This window comes from Aquarana catesbeiana, linkage group LG02, assembly GCF_042186555.1.
Source record: "Aquarana catesbeiana isolate 2022-GZ linkage group LG02, ASM4218655v1, whole genome shotgun sequence".
Lineage (NCBI taxonomy): Eukaryota > Metazoa > Chordata > Amphibia > Anura > Ranidae > Aquarana > Aquarana catesbeiana.
This window is the reverse complement of record NC_133325.1, coordinates 754,967,446-754,987,577: the sequence shown is the minus strand read 5'-3', so window position 1 is coordinate 754,987,577 and position 20,132 is coordinate 754,967,446. Positions and strand designations below refer to the sequence as shown.

Here is a 20,132-nt window from a genome sequence, read left to right as displayed (position 1 = left end):
CTGTGGCCTGTGTCTGAACGGACACAGGGAGCTTTGGTTCGGCTTGGGTGCCCCCCATAGCAAGCTGCTTGCTGTGGGGGCATTCACCAGGAGGGAGGAGCCAGGAGCACCGAAGAGGGACCAGAGAAGAGGAGGATCCAGGCTGCTCTGTGCAAAAGCAACTGCAACTGCAACAGAGCAGGTAAGTATAACGTTTGTTATTTTTAACAAAAAAAAAAATCAGACTTTAGTATCACTTTAAGACCCCTTTTAAACTGAGGCAGTTTTCAGGCATTTTAGCGCTAGAAATAGCCTCTAAATAGTGCCTGAAAACCGCCTCACCATTCATTCCAGTGTGTCTTTTCACACTGGGGCTTTGTGCTTGGGGGACGTTAGGAAAAATCCTGCAAGCAGCATCTTTGGAGAGGTTTGTGAGCGCTGTATACAGCGTTCCCTAAACGCCCTGCCCATTGAAATGAATGGGCAGCACTTCCAAAGTGCCTGAGAAAAGCTCTTCGGAAACGCGCCGGAACACGAGAGCTTTTAACCCCTTCTTCGGCCGCTAGCGGAGCGCCTTTAACCTTTAAAGCGCCATTCAAACAGCGCTAAAGGGGCCGCAGCTCAGTATGAAAGGGGTTTTATTGAACAAGCCGAAGGGAGAAGCTGATTGGCTGCCATGCACAGCTGCACCAGATTTAGTAAATCAACCCCAAAGTGAAGCATTTGAAACACATACCTCCCAACTTTCTGAGATGGGAATGAGGGACACCTATTAGTAAGTGTCGGTTCACACTGAGGCAGCACGACTTTCAGCGCGACTGCCTCAGGCGACCCAGGACACGACAGGAGCAGCAACTTGCAAAACGACTTCTGTATAGAAGTCAATGAAAGTCCCCTCAAGTTGCCCCGAAAGTCGTACAGGAACCTCGTCGCTCCGATTAGAACGGTTCCATTGTACAGAAAGGGACGCTAATTATCAGGCGGCTAAGTCGCCTGACAAGTCGCCCCAGTGTGAACTGGCACTAAAAGTTTGTAGGCATAGGACACACACTCTGCCACACCCCCCTAAGGAGAATTGTACAAAAGAAACTGATTGTTTAAACCCACAAGTGCTTTTAGTTACCAATACTAATTCCCGTTATGTTGGCTTTTGGAATTTACAAATGCAGCAATTTAGAAATTGGATGAAAGGTTTAGCACTGGGAAACACTTTTTGATAGATAAATAGTGCATTTTGTATAGAACTATATAGATCAGACCAAATGAGAAGCTATGAGGGACAGAGGGACTTTGTTCCAAATCAGGGACAGTCCCTCGAAATCAGGGACAGTTGGGAGCTATGGAAACATGGCTTCCTATTGTTTTCTGTGGCCCATCGGGATGCAGCTGATCCAAAGGCAAATTACTTTTTATGGGCCTACAGATGTAGATGGCCTAGGCACACCTATGGGGGAACAGACCAGTTACTACAACATTCATGGGAGTTGAAGTGCTCTGCAGGCCAAAACCAAGGGAGCCATCTCACACATGTACCCTGCAGCAGTTTATTAGATCTTTGCAGTGACCTACTAAACTTTGGCCATGACACAGATATGGTATTTGCACTGTTGCGTTCATGTGTTCGCTGTAAATCTGGTTTTTGTACATTCCAAATTTCATTCTGAATGTTCCAAAAAAAATAAACTTGTAAAAGGTCTGGCAGAGATCCATCTTCTAATATTACATTGCATGAAGTGTTACTTGGAAAGCTAAAGTAAGCTTTTCTGTTTCACAGGAACTTCAGCAATGACATTTCTGCCCTTCATTTATAATAACACATGATGGTAAAAACAGCAAGAGGAATAAGAATTAACTGCAAGGAGGCATAGAAGCCATGAGCCCAGGATGGTATATACATTATAAGTGCTTAAAGGGGTTGAGGGGTTGTAAAGTCTCATGATTTTTCACATTAATGTATTCTATGCAATAAAGGAGAAGTCCAGCCTGAGCTCGTTTGGCTGGATTTCTCCTATGGGTCACAGGAGTGCAACTCGTTTTGTACTCCTGTGACCCGTTTTCAGCAGAGAGCGGTCTGAAGTCCTCTCTCTGCTGACATCTCCAATGTCAGTCCAGGCCCCGCATCATCATGACAATGGAAGTCTGGATCCACCAGGTGCCTGGACTGACACCAGTCTCAGCCTCTCAGCAAGCCGCTTCCCACCCCTCCACACCTCAACACTCCAATGTGCGAGGAGGGGGCACAGCAGAGAGATTCTGATAATCAGCAGCTCTCTGCTCGGGGAGTTGCAAGAACTGAGCGGACCGATGCTGCATCCACCTAGGTAAGAATGATGGAGGAAAAGCACCCAAACCCATACTTCTCTTTTAAGGTGAAAATGCTGCGGCTGCCCCCAGAGCCCCCCCCCCCCTTCTTATCTGAATCTGATCATTCCAGCGATGTGCACTAGCCCAGCGCCTCTAGCCGATGTCTCGGGTCCTCATTGGATAGATTGATAGCAGCAGGAGCCATTGACTCACACTTAGGGCCCCTTAGTACCAATTGAGCATAGTTTAAACCCCACAACCTACCTGAGTATTGTTGCTGACCATGTCCATCCCTTTATGACTACATCTTCTGATGGCTCCTTCCAGCAGGATAATGCACCATGTCACAAAGATCAAATCATCTCACCACTGGTTTCTTGAACATGACTATGAGGTCACTGTACTCCAATGGCCTCCACAGTCATCAGATGTCAATCTAATAGAGCCCCATTAGGATTTGGTAGAACGGGAGATTTGCATCATGGATGTGCAGCCGACCAATCTGCAGCAACTGCGTGATGCTATCATGTCAACATGGACCAAAATCTCTGAGCAATGTTTCCAAAACCTTGTTGAATCTATCCCATGAAGAATTAAGGCAGTTCTGAAAGCAAAGGGGGTCCAACCCGGTACTAGCAAGGTGTACATTAGGGATATGCAATTAACAGACTTCCAGCTGTTGCAGAACTACAAGTACCATGAGTCATAGCAAGACTCTGACAGCCACAAGCATGACACCCAGAGGCAGAGGCATGATGGGACTTGTAGTTTTGCAACAGCTGGAGGTCCGCTAATTGCATATCCCTGGTGTACATAATAAAGTGGCCAGTGAGTGTAAAGCGCTGCCTATATGTGCCTAAATGATGGCACTATGTAAGTACCTGTAATAAATACAATAAATAAATCTAATAAACTTATATTTTCCATTATTTTTATTTAGATGGTCCGAGGTACAGACGCGGTTTAGTAGGTAGCAGGTAGGAGAAGGGTTGTCTAGTCCATTTCTTTACCTGATCCTTTGCTCGTTCTCCCGCTCCTATTCTTCTGTGAACTTCTTTAGTTTTCCTTCAAACCCATTATCCTTTAAAAGAAAATAAATATAATAACAGCTTAGCTAAACGCACTAACATGCTATAATTTAAATAAACTTCTAAAAGACAATAAATAGCGTTACATTACATCTCCAACATTCATTACAATCAAAAGATATGAATTACGTTTTGTATGTTTTAGTTCTATGTATTTTAGCAGTAACGCAGATAGAAAAATCCCTGATGCAGGTGACACACTCCAGTAGCATAGCTTGCTCAGCATTTAAAGTGAACCTGTACTTTGGCCATACTGGTGACAGGTTCACTTTACTATATGAAGCTGTTGGCTTGCTGAGCTAATCAAATCTTGCCCATGTGTAACAGGACTCAAGTCCCATGATTGGGCAAGGCAATTGCTACATTGATGTAGAGGGCTCTATTGATGAATATTTTGATTTAAGATTCACACACTGTTTACCCAGGATTCCCAAATTTCTCCAACTGAAGCCAATTAAACGTCACAGTATAAGCGGGAACAATGGCGGCTGGTTTTTTTTTTTGGGGGGGGGGAGGGAAACCCCCCCCCCACTCGGTCGGGTCACTATTCATTCATTCATTATTGTCACACAACTGCGTGGGCTTGGAGCGCAGTGCTCTGCCCCCCAAGCCCACCCTTTTTTGAAGCCTATTAGAGCCTCTGGCTCTAATCGCGTGCTTAAGCCCCCCCCCCCATTGGAATCCATGCATCCAGGGCCCTGCATGTATATTAGGGGGCCAGACGCATGAATAGGGGGCCACACCAGTGCACCCCTAATGGATGGGCCACCATAGAGAAGGAATGGAAAAAGTCCTCATGGAGAAGTATAGGTACAGTAACTGCAATGACACATAGAAAACAATAGTTTTTTTATGTGTCATGTTCACACCAGAACATAGTATTCAAAATGTTTGCATAATCTCTCAGAAATGTGTGTAAACGAATATAAACACAATGCACTGCAACACACCGCTCACCCTCAATAGTTCTTAACAGTTAGCTCAGAGGAAGCATAGCTTTGAAAAAAAAGAACTATGCAGAAAATATGCATAAAAAAGCATGAAAAAGCATATAAAACTGCACATTATGTGCGCTTTAGTGTAAATGGGCCTTTACAGACTGAGCTTTAGGCTTTACATGTTTTCCAGGCTGACATTAGCTACTTTGCTGAAAAAGCCTGTTTTTCACAGATCTCAATAACTAAAGCTAAATTGTATACACAGCTGAATGAATCAGAGGAGTCTCCTTTAGCCTTCCTCCCTCTCCTCCTCTGATCTGTTTATTTCAACTTTATGGAGATTCGGTTAGAGACAGTCTGAAAGCAAACAGCTTTTGCCAGGGGCATTGCTAGGTCTAAAAAAGACCTGGGGCTAGAGCCCATAGCAGCGAAGTAAAAAAAGTCATACGCTTGGGCAGACATACACATGTGACATACACACGTGTGTGTGTATGTGTGTGTGTGTGTGTATATATATATATATATATATATATATATATATATATATATAAAATATCAGGGTCCCCAGAGAGCCCTTCTTACATCAGACTCCCCAGAGAGCCCCTTCCTTACATCAGGGTTCTCAGAGAGCCTCTTCCTTACATCAAGGTCCCCAGAGAGCCTCCCCATACATTAGGGTCCACAGAGAGCCTCCCCATACATTAGGGTCCACAGAGAGCCCCCTTCACATCAGGTTCCCCAGAGAGCCCGCCAAGACATCAGGGTCCACAGAGAGCCCCCATACATCATGGTTCCAGAGAGCCTCCCCATACATCAGGGTCCCCAGAGAGCCCCCCCTACATCAGGTTCCCCAGACAGCCTCCCCATACATCAGGGTCCACAGAGAGCCCCCATACATCATGGTTCCAGAGAGCCTCCCCATACATCAGGGTCCCCAGAGAGCCCCCCTTACATCAGGTTCCCCACGTGTGTGTGTATGTGTGTGTGTGTGTATATATATATATATATATATATATATATATATATATATATATATAAAATATCAGGGTCCCCAGAGAGCCCTTCTTACATCAGACTCCCCAGAGAGCCCCTTCCTTACATCAGGGTTCTCAGAGAGCCTCTTCCTTACATCAGGGTCCCCAGAGAGCCTCTCCATACATTAGGTTCCCCAGAGAGCCTCCCCATACATCAGGGTCCACAGAGAACCTCCCCATACATCAGGGTCCCCAGAGAGCCTCACCATACATCAGGGTCCCCAGAGAGCCCCCCTTACATCAGGGTCCACAGAAAGCCCCCCCCCCCCCATACATCAGGGTGAAAGAGACGGGGGAGTGAGGGTGGGTGAGAGAGAGGGTGGGTGGATGAAAAGGGGTCAAAGAGAGAGAGGGGGGGTGGCTGAGAGTGGGTGAGAGAGAGGGGGGGTGGATAAGAGGGTGTGGGAAAGAGAGACCTCCTAGCCCTGCCTGCAGTTCCTACAGTCCCAGCCCCTGTCTGTGTGGGTAGGCGTGTGTGATCCACCTACCTCCCGCCCGTCCTCGGTCAGCCTGTTTTCTTCCTGTTCCATGACAGTCACAGTGAGCTAGGAGAGGAGCTTGAAGAAGGAGTGCAGGCTCTGGGAAGCGCCAGAGATGCTGCTCAGAGTGGCGGTGAAACCTCGTCTTCTCTCTCTTACTCACTCCTGTTCAAAGCCGCTGCCCTGCACTCCACCGCCACCGGCGGGATGCTCCAGTCCAGGACCATGACAAGACGGCTGGGCAAAAAACAATCTATATATGATATGAGCCCTAATGCGTCAACGCTTTTGTTGTACACTTCTTTAGGACACATTTGGGATTCAGTAGTTGCAAAGAAGAGAAAGGGGTCTCACTATCTTGCAAAAGGAATCACATATTAATCAATCAGTGATCGACAAAGTAATTTCCAACAAAGGGAAAAAGCAAGGTGGTGCAATGAGGTCAGAGCGAATCACCAGGCAAACAACACCCAGGAACCACCTGTGAATCAATGATCACGAGTGTCTAGGTATGATACTTTCAAACTTATCAAAGTGAATATTCATAGAAGACCGGATATAATCATAGATTGTTCATATCAGAAAATATAGGAATCCCTCAGTCAGAGGTAGCCACAGACTAAGAAATTTGACAATATATCAAAAGTAATAAATCCAGATCTGGGCTGTTATCATCCAAGATAGATAAAGATACAGCAATGTAACAAAAATCCCCTGGGAGAGAGCAGGACACTCTTACTCATTACAGATAACGGGATGGATTACCAGCAAACTAATCAAGTAAGGTGACATCTGAGGACAGCGATCAATAGTGCTTTTAATGGCGATTTATATGTGCTAAAGTTATGGGAGAGAGTTTACTTCCACTTTAATGCATTCTCTGCATTAAAGTGATATTAATGTCTTGTTTTTTGTTTTTTGTTGTTTAAAAATAACAAACATATGATACTTACCTGCTCTGTGCAGTGGTTTTGCATAGAGCAGCCCAGATCCTCCTTTTCTTGGGTCCCTCGCCGGAACTCCTTGCTTACAGCTAACAGTAATTAAATGAAATCATGTTGTGATCACTGCTACCCAGATGTTCTTTTATATGAACATTAGTAATAAGCTCAGAGATTACCATAAAATTGTCTTGTAATATATTTATAAATGTTTGCCCTTTAACTGGTCCTGCAGTGCCATTTTTTCTTTTTAGTCCACGGTGGTGCAAAAATCTAAAACGGAAAAAAAAAACCCTGTAAATGAACAAAAAACATGCATGTGCAAACACACACTAAAAAGTGCACTTAAAGGTGCTTTTAGGCCGCCCTCCCCCCCCCGAAGGGATAGGACCTCTACCCTTCGCAAGGCTCCTCACAGGGACTCCATGGTCTGCCTATCCAGAAGGCCTGGCAGACCCCATTCTTCTAGGTCAGCCGAAGCTGACCATCGAATACTTGGTCGAGGGGCTCTACCAAAGAGAGACCCCCCCAGGGGAAGGGGAGGAAGGAACCTAAGGGCCACACATGCTCCCCTAGACGTCAGGGCAAGCCCGAGGACCCACACCCTTCATCCGTGAGAAAAACACACACAAAAGTGAAAGGTGACAAACATGGCAGAAAAATAAATAAAAAATAATAAAGTGGCCGTGCAATTGTGCACTGGCTGGGCCCTGAGGCCTGGCAGACAAAAATTGCCCCGGACTTTAGCCAAAAGGCCCAGCCCTAAAAGGTGCAGTGCAAAAGGAAAGCAAATTTGTTGGCTGTGACCATGTGCCTTTTCACACAGTGGGGTCCCACACCCAAGTGCTAAGAGCACTCCTAGAGTGACCATTCCCAGGGGGCACAGACACCACAGACCTTCCGGATCCCCAGCCCATGACCAGACAAGGTAGAACGTTCAAACCAGGAGGTAACAGGTTCTTCCAGCTTTCCCCGGGGAATTACTCCCGTGCCCCAACTGCCTGTGGGCGCCCATGTTTCTGTTCAAGCCGGTACTAACTTCCAAGCCCCCATCACTCTAGCAGAGATTTATAGCCACCACTCCAACCTCGGTCAGGTCAGAATGACAGCACGGAACTTCCACTAGATCACTGATAAGAACAGATACTAAACTTGATCTTAGCCAATAGATTCCTGCGGTGCCATTATTATAACTGTCCCAGCCCCTGCAGCCTTTCGATCTGTGCAAGGAGCCGAGTCTCCACCTCCTCATTAACACTAGGAGGTCTATAACAATTTCCAATGATTACTTTTGTAGTACACACAACCACGTGCAGTTCCACCCATAATACTTCAGACTCATCACACTCTCCATTAACTACATCCTCCTTCACACTCACTTTGAGATCACTTCTCACATAGAGAGAGACACCATCAATCCTCCGTTTCACCCAGTCTTTCCAAAACAGAGCATAGCAAGGAATATTAATAGCCCAGTCATGTGAAGAATGAAGCCAAGATTCAGCAATACCAATTAAATCATAGTTTTCTTCATGCACCAAAGCTTCCAACTCACCTATTTTGCTTGGCAGACTTCTGGCATTAGTGAACAAACACTTTCATTCATTGTCACATTTTACACTCTTATTTTGCATATGTTTTAATCTAGTACAAATAGTACCATTTCAAATGGTTGTTTGTAACATGGGAACCTTCATATCCCCTGCCATAGCCCTCCCTCAATCTTTCCCCATTTCACCCACCAATAGGGACTGACCTATCTGCCCCATTATAATCTACTTCACCCCCCCCCCCCTCAACCCTAGTTTAAATACTCCTACAGCCTTCCCATAGACCTCTCCCCCAGCACAGCAGACCCCCTTCTATTTAGGAGCAAACCATCTTTAGCATGTAGGTTGTATCCCAATGAAAAGTCAGCCCAGTGCTCTAGAAACCCAAATCCCCCCTTACACCAGGTCTTTAGCCATGCATTCGGACCTCTAATCTTCCCCTGTCTTTCCTGTGTTGCGCATGGCACAGGCAATATTTCAGAGAATATCACCTTGGAAGTCCTTCCCTTTAACTTGCAGCCTAGTTCTTTAAATTGATTCTTAAGGAGCCTCCACATTCCATATATTCTGTCATTGGTTCCAACGTGGACCAAGACAGCTGGGTCATGCCCAGCCCTTCCCGGTAATTTATCAACCTGGTCCACCACATGCCAAACCCTGGCACCAGAAAAACAACAAATCATTCAGTTGAGGCGGTCTTAGTGACAAATTATTCTATCAGTCCTTCTGATTATAGAATCCCCAATTATCACCAACTGTCTAGGTCTACCTGTACCACCCTCACCATACCTACGAGATGGGCTGCTCACCCGGCTGTTAGGGATAGCAGTAACCTCTAGGGCTGCCACCTCCAAGCTTGCCACCCCTACATCTTCACCCAACTTGGCAAATCTGTTTGGGTGCTCAAAACCAGGGCTGACCTTCCTTTTTCTGCGAGTCCCTGCCACTCCCTCTGATTACAGTAACCCATCTTACTACATGATAATTCAGACTTACCCCTCTACCCTTCACTTAAACCCTACATTTCTGCCCAGTATTACAACTTGCTCCTCCAAATCTGGAATGTGAGCTTCCAGAGGGGCAACCAGCTCACATCTGTCACAGTGGCATCCATCCTGGAGCTGTTGCTCCATTGTTATATACATGCGGCACACTGTGCACTGCACAAAACCTTCAATCTTGCTAGCACACATTATCCTTGTTACAATAATAGTATTACTAACAGGAAATTTCAGATGTTACTTACACGTTTGAAGACTCCGGTTAGACTCGCCTGTTTTTAACTCCGGTTTTTAACTCAGCACTTAGTCAAATTTCCACTATGTTCCAGTTCCAGCAAGCTCAAGGATGAGCAAGCTGTGAGTACTATAAAAAGTTATATAGGACCTGTAGCACCTGTGGCCAATTAACCACTCCCCTTAATTATCAGTCTGAAGGAAAAAAAAAAAGGCTATTTAAAAAGTGACAGAAAAGGTGTGTAAAAAATTGTAAGGAAAGACCCCAAAGAAACTAAAAATGCTAGCAGCTTGCTATGGGGGCACCCAAGCTGAGCCAATGCTCTGTGTGTCCATTCAGACATAGAGCCGCGGCTCGGCCTTGCCCCCTTTCACTCCTTGCCCCCTTCTGACTTTAAAACCATTTTAAGGTAAAGCACCAGCATCCCTTTATACTTACCTGAGTCCGATCTTGATCCAGTGATGTGCACGAGAGCACAGGCTCTCTCTCCTCATTGGCCCAGACACAGCAGCTGGAGCCATGGGCTCTTGCTGCTGTCAGTCACAGACAGTGACGAGGGCTCAAGGCCAAGTCCTGCTCTCTGTGTCAATAGACACAGACTGCGAGGTTTGGGAGCAAACCCACATAAGTGCCCCCATAGCAAACGGCTTGCTATGGGGGCACTCGGCACAGGGAAGAAGCCAGGAGTGCCGGTGGAGGACCTGAGAAGAGGATCAGGACTTCTCTGTGCAAAAAGGTTGCACAGAGCATGAGAGTATAATATGTTTATTATTTGAAACAAAAAATAACGTTTAGAATCACTTTAAAATTGTCTATGACACCAGTGTTGTAGGTGAACCTTGTATAAAATGTTTAGTGCTTCTTAAAACCATAAGTCACGACAGACATGGTTTTGATAGAAGCTTAGAAAAATGTAAAGTGGATTATGACCAACAAACTACCATCCAAGGCTTTTAGAGGCATACCGGCCCCTAACAGCCATTAGCCTTCCTGCATTGCAGAGAAACACAGAGCCGGACTGTCTCAATACATGGGCACCCCTGGGCACAGCCCAGGGGCCCCAGGTGCATGGGGGCCCCCATGATAATTTTGCATTACATCATACTTGTCGGATTTGCCGGAACAGTCATGCTTTTTACTAAGCTCTCCCGGGATGGTCGTGTTTCGTGCAGTATCCCAGAACCAGTTCTGTGCCCTCCTGACTCCCCTGTCATATGAGGTCCTCCCACATGGGGCTGAGCGTGTTCTGTCACCAGCTGTGTCCATTGGACAATCACAGCTAATCACAACAAAACACACTGAATGGATCAGTTTCATTCAGTAAAAATGGTTGCTTATACCAGTGAAATTCACTGGTATAAGCAATCACAAAAAAAATAAAAAATTAAATCTTGATCACTTCCCCAGAGTAGTACAGTGTTACTATGGTAACATTGTACAGTAATATCTCGGATTGCGAGTAACGCGGCTTACGAGCATTTCGCAATATGTGCTATTATTTGCGTTATCTCGCAAAACGAGCAGGATTCAAGCCTTTGGGGTGTGCAGTACCACATTTGGCCAGAGGTGCAGGGGCGCCGGTGACACTCGGAGCCACTCAGAAAAACTCGGAAACACTCAGTTCCCGAGTGCCACCAAGCCTCTTGGAGTTCTCTCCGAGTGTTTCTGAATGTCTCAGGCGCCCCCCCACCTCTGGTTACATGCGGTACTGCATACACTAGCAATACCCTTGATGAAGTCACGTGAGCAGTGACGCAACGCGTCGGTAGGAGCCAGGTGAACGTCACGTCCGATCGCGGCCGAGACCGGAAGTCCCTAATATATGTGAAAGCTGACAATTGTGAACCTATGTGTGAGTTACTACATTTTTAATAAAGTATTTGTATTGGAATGCTACACATGAAGACTTATTTTTATTACATGTGAGCCTTATTGGAGAAAAGTGGAGGAGGAGATAGTTATGTTTTAGTGGAAATTCCTGCTTGTATCTGAGAACACCGCTGGTCTGATCTAGCAGAGGATTATAAGGAAAGAGCTTACTGCTGTGAATACATATGAGAGATTCATCACAAATGCGACTAGACCCGTAGGGGTCTTCCTTTGAGGTGAGAGGCTGGGGCACACTTTACACATGGAAGTTGAAAGCACAGTTTAGGAATTGAATATATTGGTTTGCAGTGTGATCGGTGACACTGTTTATGAACTATTCCATGCACTGAAGATTTACTGCACCAAGCACTTTATGGACTTTGTTATGTTTTAAGTAATTATTGCACTGTTTTATTGCACTTTAAGTATACTGAACATATTTATGAACTCATTGAACATTGCTGCATTACTAATTTTGATTATATATCATTACTTTGCACTTTGATAATATTAATTCATGAAATCATTTCTGTATTGAAGATCCTTTGTACTTAGCCTTGGCCTCTGTGATTCTGCTTTATCCTGGTTCTCCTCCTACCTTTCAGTGTCACTTACAACTCCATCTCCTCTACTCCTCTTCCTCTCTCTCTGTTGGAGATACGCCAAGGCTCTGTCCTTCTCACTCTATACCTCTTCCCTGGGCCAGTTGATAACCTTCCATGGCTTCCAATACCACCTCTACGCCGATGACACCCAGATCTATCTCTCCACTCCTCAACTCACCCCCTCGATCTCTTCATGGATCTCAAATTTACTGAATGACATCTTGGTATGGATGTCACGCCACTTTCTCAAACTCAATCTTTCTAAAACTGAGCTTGTAATATTTCCTCCTTCCCGATTCCCCCCCCCCCCCATGACTTTACCATTAAGATCAACAGCACAACCATTGGTCTCTCCACACATGCCAGGGTGCTGGGTGTAATCCTTGACTCTCACCTGTCCTTCAGCCCCCACATCCAATCACTGGCTAAATCCTGCCGCCTTAACCTCCGCAGCATCTCCAGAATTTGACCCTTCCTGACTAATGACACCACAAAGCAACTTATTCACTCCTTGATTCTTTCCCGCCTTGACTACTGCAACTCTCTCCTTAATGGCCTACCCTTACGCAGGCTATCCCCCATTCAGTCTATTATGAATGCTGCTGCTAGACTAATACACCTCACTAACCGATCCGTGACTGCCGCCCCTCTCTGCCAATCCCTTCACTGGCTTCCCCTACCCCACCGTATAAAATTCAAAATGCTAACCACAACATACAAGGCCATCCACAACATCGCCCCCATCTACATCACCAACCTCATCTGCAGATATTGCCCAAATCGTCCCCTCCGCTCCTTCCAGGACCTCCTGCTCTCTAGCTCCCTTGTTACCTCCTCTCATGCTCGTCTTCAGGACTTCTCCAGAGCCTCTCCCATCCTTTGGAATTCCCTGCCCCGGTATATCCGATCAGCCCCTACCCTGTCCACCTTCAGAAGATCCCTGAAAACTCACTTATTCAGGGAAGCCTATCCCACACCCACCTAACAACCCCATCAAATCATTCTCTGCATCTATTACCTTTTGTACCACCACCCCCCAGTAGTGTATTTAGGTTTTGTGCTGCCCTAGGCCTGACTAAACTCGACTACCCCCTAATTTAAATATGACCCACCCCTTCCTGTCAAGGCCACACCCCTTGCTGTTTAAGACCTGCCCTGAAATTTTTGAGTGGGGACACTAGTTCTGAGGGCCTGGGGGGGGGGATGGATTCCCTTAATTTGCATAGATTTCCTCTCACTTCCTGTTTGGCTATGGGGCAGGAAGTGAAGAGAAATCTCTGCAATGGGACAGGAAAAAAAAAATAAACTGGACTTACTCTATCCAAAATGATAATTTCAGATAATTTTAAGGAGAGGACTAAGAAGATTTAACCACGCCAATGGTGCAGCAGAAAACATAGCACAGTGAGGAAGGCTTGTGGTCCAGTATGATAGGACAGTCAAAATTAGAAGCGGTGCCCGCCCCCCCCACAGTTTCAGAATGCCGGCCGCTCGCATATCGGAAGCAGTGCGGCCGCTTTATGGGGGCGCTAGATTAATTATCCTCTCAGCCCAGTCCGCCCCATAAGACTGGCGCTACACTAACAGTGTAGCACAAGCCCGCGGGGACTCTTTCGCGTGCTGCCCCCCTGCAAAGTGCTGCCCTAGGCCTGGGCCTTGTCGGCCTAGGCCAGGATACAGCGTTGCCACCCCCTCCCTTTAGAATGTAAGCTCTACGAGCAGGGCCCTCCTGTCCCTTCTGTATTGTACTGTAATTGTGCTGTCCCCCCTCTACATTGTAAAGCGCTGCGTAAACTGTTGGTGCTATATAAATCGTGAATAATAATAATAATAATAACTTAGCACTATTATTTTAGCCATTGATGGATTGTTTTATTTGTTTGTGTATATTTGGATATCATTTCATTATCACTTGAGGATTTATATAGCATTAGCACTTTGGTCACTGAGAAAGCGCCACATTTATTAATTTTTATTATCACTGTGCCGGAACATATTTTCGTGTTGGCAGCAACTCACTAGTGTTAGTTATTTGTTTGCGCATTAGTACATTCATACTATGATTTATACACTAGCAGTGCCACTGGAACGGATTATCTGAGTTTTCATTATTTCTTATGGAGAAACTCGCTTTGATATACAAGTGCTTTGGATTACAAGCATTCTTCTGGAACAAATTATGCTCGTAATCCAAGGTACCACTGTATTGCTCTGGTCACTGGGTTAAAAAAAATGTAAAACAAAGAAAGAAAAATGGAAAAAGATATTATTATTATTTTTTTTTTTTAAGGACTGTCAGTGTCCCTGATCGCCGCCACACCTGCTATATGATGACGCTGTACTGCACTAATGGCAGTATGTTAAAATAAAAAAAATTATGATGAAAAATTACAACTTCAAAAAAACTCTCCATGCCTCTTACTAAATACCTTGTACTTTCTACTTTACAAAAAGGGGTAATTTTTTTTTCTCAAGAAATTACAAAGTAATATAACCAAACAGAAAATGTAATATAATAAAATCACCAATATATGTTCCTTTTAACATTTCAAAAGGTTATAGTACCAAAATAATATCTGATTATGGAAATATTATAGTACTGTTACTGATTAAAATTTTCGTGTTCGATTAATCGTTTTTTTAAATCGGTTAATCGACTAATTTTGATTAATTATAACGCACATACAGTACATAACTTTTGCACAAACCAATCAATATATGCTTATTGGGATTTTTTTTACCAAAAACATGTAGCAGAATACATATTGGCCTAAATTGATGAATACATTAGATTTTTTACATTTTTTTATTTGATATGTTTTATAGCATAAAGAAAAAAAAATATTTTTTTTTTCAAAACTGTCGCTCTTTTTTTGTTTATAGTGCAAAAAATAAAAACCGCAGAGGTGATCAAATACCACCAAAAGAAAGCTCTATTTGTGGGAAAAAAAAGGACATTCATTTTATTTGGGTACAGCGTCACACGACTGCGCATTTGGGAAAGTAGCGCAGGGCCATATCCCAAAAAATGGCCTGGTCATGAAGGGAGTGGTAAACCTTTTGGGGCTAAAAACATCCGTTGTGCCGCGTTTACATGCTGTGTTTTCGTTTAGAAGCGTTTTTTAGGTTGAAATTAGTCAAAAATGTATCTCCATGAAAAACGCCTGTAAACGAAACATGGCTAAACGCAATTTACCACATTTACACACGTTTACAAGCTGTTACAGGCGTTTGGTGTTTCAAATGCCTCTGAACATCCAACCTGAATGCATTTTTTTGCTTTCCAAAAAATGCTTCTAAACTCAACTGCCTAGAAACGGCTTATAAACGACCCTGTGTACATGTACTGATAATATAGCATAGAGGAAATTTCAGGGGCAGCTGAAAAAAACGCCCAACTGCTCCTAAACGCCTGTTTACCAGCAGCAGTGTACATGAAGCATAAGGCCACTGATAAGGCAGTACAACCAGCCCTGTTGTACCGGGCCCAGGCCCTATCATCTCTTCGGGGGGCCGGCCAGCTTTAGAATATATTTCCATACTTCCCAACTTTTTGAGATGGTAATGAGGGACACCTATTAGCAAAAGTATGTAGGCACAGGACACACCCCCTGCCACACCCTCTTAAAGGAGAATTATACCAAAAAAAGATTAGTTAAACCCATGAGTCCTTTTTTTAACCACTACTATTTATACTGGCTTTCCAAATTAACAAATGCAGCAATTTAGGATGAAAGGTTTGGCACTGTGAAACACTTTTTGAAAGATAAATATTGCATTTTATATACAGCAATACAGATCAGACCAAAATGAGGGACAAATGAGGAGGAAAGAGGGACAGAGGGACTTTGTTCCAAGAACGGGGACAGTCCCTCGAAATCAGGGACAGTTGGGAGCTATGCATTTCTTCCAAACAAAAAAATTGGGCTTACTAAATTACCCCCCAAGCTCCTTCTTGCTTAGGGGGGGGTGTATAAATATGTTATTCTAGGCCCCATCAGTTTAATAGAGGGGCCCAGGAAGTGGAAGCTGAGGGACTATTTTTTTCATTTTCGGGGCGGAGGTACACCATCTTGCGCCCAGCCGCATGCTCTAGAATTCCCCGCTGCTATCTTTCTTTCCTGGTGTCAGTGTTTGGCAGAGTGATCTGTAAAGTGCTGCGGCTGCTCTGCTCTTACAGGTGCTGGGACTGATGTGAGAGAGCTGGCAGGGAGGGAGCAGTAAAACGAATATGAGCAGCGGTGGTGGCGGGTAGCGAGGCAGGCACTGAGCACCACGCAGTGAGTGAGGTGTTACACCCATTGTGATATCCAAATAGAATCATCCAAAGTACTCACATGGCCTTTTAACATCTTCTAGCTTTAGGATAATCATCCACACAGGACAGCAGGTGCTCTATGGCTTTGTCAAAGTGTGTCACTGGATGTTGGGTGCTGACTTTGCTGTGGATGTACTGTGGGGTACAATCTGTAACACACATTACAGCTATAAATGAACAAAGTCAGCACCCAACATCCAGTGACACACTTTGACAAAGCAATAGAGCACCTGCTGTCCTGTGTGGATGATTATCCTAAAGCTATAAGGCCTAATGCCCTCAGGATGTTTTAACCACTTGCCGACCGCCGCACGCCGATATACGTCGGCACAATGACAGCGATGGGCAAATGGGCATACCTGTACGTCCCCCTGCGGGACTCAATGTCTGCCGTTGTCCCGCAATCGTTTCACGGAGCGGCAGAATGGGGAGATGCCTATGTAAACAAAGCATTTCCCTGTTCTGCCTAGCAACATGACAGAGATCTACTGCTCCCTGTCATTGGGAGCAGTGATCTCTGTCATGTTGTAGTGAGCCCATCACCTCCACAGTTAGATTCACTCCCTAGGACACACTTAACTTCTTGATCGCCCCCTAGTGTTTAACCCCTTTCCTGCCAGTGTCATTTACACAGTAATCATTGCATTTTTATAGCACTGATCGCTGTATAAATGACAATGGTCCCCAAATAGTATCAAAAGTGTCCGATGCGTCTGCCGCAATGTCGCAGTCACGATAAAAAGATTGCAGATCGCCGCCATTACTAATAAAAAAAATGAATAATAAAAATGCCTTAAATCTATCCCCTATTTTGTAGACGCTATAACCAATCAATATACGCTTATTGCGATTTTTGTTACCAAAAATATGTAGACGAATACATATTTTTTGGGGATATTTGTTATAGCAAAAAGTAAAAAATATTGCTTTTTTTCAAAATTGTCGCTCTTTTTTTTGTTTATAGCGCAAAAAATAAAAAACACAGAGGTGATCGAATACCACCAAAAGAAAGCTCTATTTGTGGGAAAAGAAGGACGTCAATTTTGTTTTGGTGTAACGTCGCACGATCGCGCAATTGTCAGTTAAAGCGACACAGTGCCGAATCACAAAAAGTGCTCTGGTCAGGAAAGGGGTAAATCCTTCCGGGGCTGAAGTGGTTAAAAATGCTCCTCTTGGCAGTAGCCTTATGGCAGAAAAAAGCCTGACACTTGTAAAACTGTCTAACGTTTTTACAGGCGTCAAGCACGTGGGCGTTAATTCATTTCATTGGCCAGAATAATCATTTATTCGGGTCATGGAAATGAATTAACGTTCAAGCGCTAAACGTCTGTAAACGCACCTAAACGCTTGTAAAAGAATGAGAAACTTTTACAAGTGTCACATTTACACGTGTCAAGTAGTTTTTCTGCCAAAACGCTGCTGCTCCTGGACGCACTGGCCCTGGGGTTTTTTTCCTGCTTGTAAACACCCCTGCCACTAAAAGAGTCTAAAAGTCTATGGTGGAGATTTACTAAAACTGATGCAGCTGTTCATGATAGCCAATTAGCTTCTAACATCAGCTTGTTCAGTTAAGCTTTGGCAATAAAACCTGGAAGCTGATTGGTTTCTATGCAGAGTTGCGCTAGATTTTGAACTCTCTAGATTTAGTAAATAATCCCCAATATGTGCATTGACACATAGGATTTTATGGAGGGGCGTTTGGAAGCAGTAAAAAAAACACCTGTGTGTATGAGGCCTAAAGGTCATAAGGCACTGTGAGATGCTACTTTACACTTGTCTTGGGGGGGGGGGGGGGGGGGCAGTAAAAACGCTCAGCTGAGCTGCAGCCAGCAGTGTGTGTATATTGGTAAAGGCAACTGTCAGGTTTTATGTGGAAGATGGCTTGGGGAGGGGCCAGGGGTGGGGTCGAGGGCGGAGTCAAAGGGGGGATTTCTAATAGCGGCCCTGTACACTGCTGCTGGTAAACGGGCATTTAGAAACAGTTGGGCATTCTTTCCAGCTGCCCCTGAACTCTCTTCTGTGTTATCTTATCAGTACACATACACAGGGTCGTTTATTGTTGTTTCTAGGCAGTTGAGTTTAGAAGCATTTTTTGGAAAGCAAAAAAATGCATTGAGGATGCATGTTCAGAGGCATTTTACAACAGCTTGTAAGCGCGGTAACTCGCATTTAGCCGCGTTTCGTTTACAGGCGTTTTTAATGGAGATACATTTTTGACTATTCGAAAGAAAAAAAAAAAAGCTTCTAAAAGCAAATGCGGCTAAATGCGGCATGCAAATGCGGCAAAACGGTTGTTATTAAACGTCGCTTACTAACCGTCAAGTTAAATCGTTCAGGAGAGGTTTTAAAATGTCCTGTGTACATGAAGCCTAAGGCTTCTTTAGAAAGAAATGTGCTGACCTGGCTGTCTTTCCTCTAGTATTCAATGTGCTTATCTATGTAGAAACATATTTTTATAAAGATTTTTTGGGCTGTCAGATCTTATCTATTGACAAACTATTCATGAAACTCCCAGAACATTGTTACGTGAATATATGTGGAACTATAGAAAGTTCACAATGTACGTTCCGGTCTTTCACATTCTACATTCCGGCTGTCATTCATATCTGTCACTTACCTGTTGTTGTAATTTAATCAACTAAACTAATAACTAGTCTCCGAAGGGTAATCCTACCTAGATATTATGAAGTGCTTGTACTTGAACATAAAGGAATATGTAACCAAATACTCGTTCCCTACCAGACATTTCTGGTATAATTCTTTCCGCTCACTGAGCTCTCCGACAAGATTAAAGGAAAACTTCTAGTACGTGGTAGTTTCTTGATCATTGTCCATCATATATTTTTCGAAGCTAATGGAAACTCTAAAGTCACCCTAGATGGCTTGAGTTTTGTCCAATTCCCAATGAACACATCTCCATCATGAGAGATTTCTTCATGCAGGTTAGCATGAGAGGGGGAATTATTTGATTTCTTCTCTCTCAATCAGCCCATGGGCGGAAAAAGAGAAAATTGAGTCAGGTATGGCTGCCTTAAGCAGTTCAACTCAGGAAGGTTTTACCCCCTTAAATATCAGACGAGCAGGACTCTGCATTCACTATATCTGGTCTCCCACAGTACACAGAACATGGGAAATGCAATTATTTTAGAAAATATAAACTGATAAATACCTTTTCTCACCTGCAGTTTGAGCAGTCTTATGATTTGTATCAGTGTCTGCTTAAAGCTTGTAGGAGGAGTTTTCATTATCCACCTGATCCTCTGTCTTGACAGTGCTGATTGGACCTGTACTGATCGCATGCACTCTCCCAAGAAAAAAAAAAAAAACTCTCTAGCAATATACACCAAACTGAGCATGTGCAGCCTGACTCCATAGAGTCTGTGTTATCAGGGAATTATCAGGAGACAGTGGAAGGAGGGGAGGATCAGAGAAGACAGGATCACACAGCCTTTATACACAATGCAGAGGATCAACCCCTTAAGTTCCACAGTGAGCATAACAAGCATGCTTTACTGCATATACAGAATGATTTCACTGTTGTAGGTTTAGTAACACTTTAACTGGTAATTGCATGGTCATGAAATGCTGTACCTGTAGGGGTTAAATTCTTACCATCAGTGAAGAGCAGAGACTTGTTTATTTATTATTTATTATTCATCATGTTAAAGCGGAACTTCAGTCATTTTTTTTAACGTTCCATCTATTAAATCTTCTGCCCTTGTTGTTTTAACTTTGGATAGTAAAACTTTTTTTTTCTGCCAGTAAATACCTTATACAGCCCACTTCCTGTT

At 44.1% G+C, this 20,132-nt stretch overlaps 1 long non-coding RNA gene across 1 annotated transcript in view; it reads right to left on the bottom strand.

The window, feature by feature from the left end:
• Positions 1 to 3,293: 3,293 nt before the first annotated feature.
• The window catches only part of LOC141130099 (uncharacterized), a 42,621-nt gene continuing 25,782 nt past the window's right edge, over positions 3,294 to 20,132 (bottom strand). Inside the window, exon 2 of the long non-coding RNA XR_012241992.1 lies at positions 3,294 to 3,364. This is a non-coding gene — a long non-coding RNA (uncharacterized lncRNA). The remainder of the gene's footprint in view (positions 3,365 to 20,132) is intronic.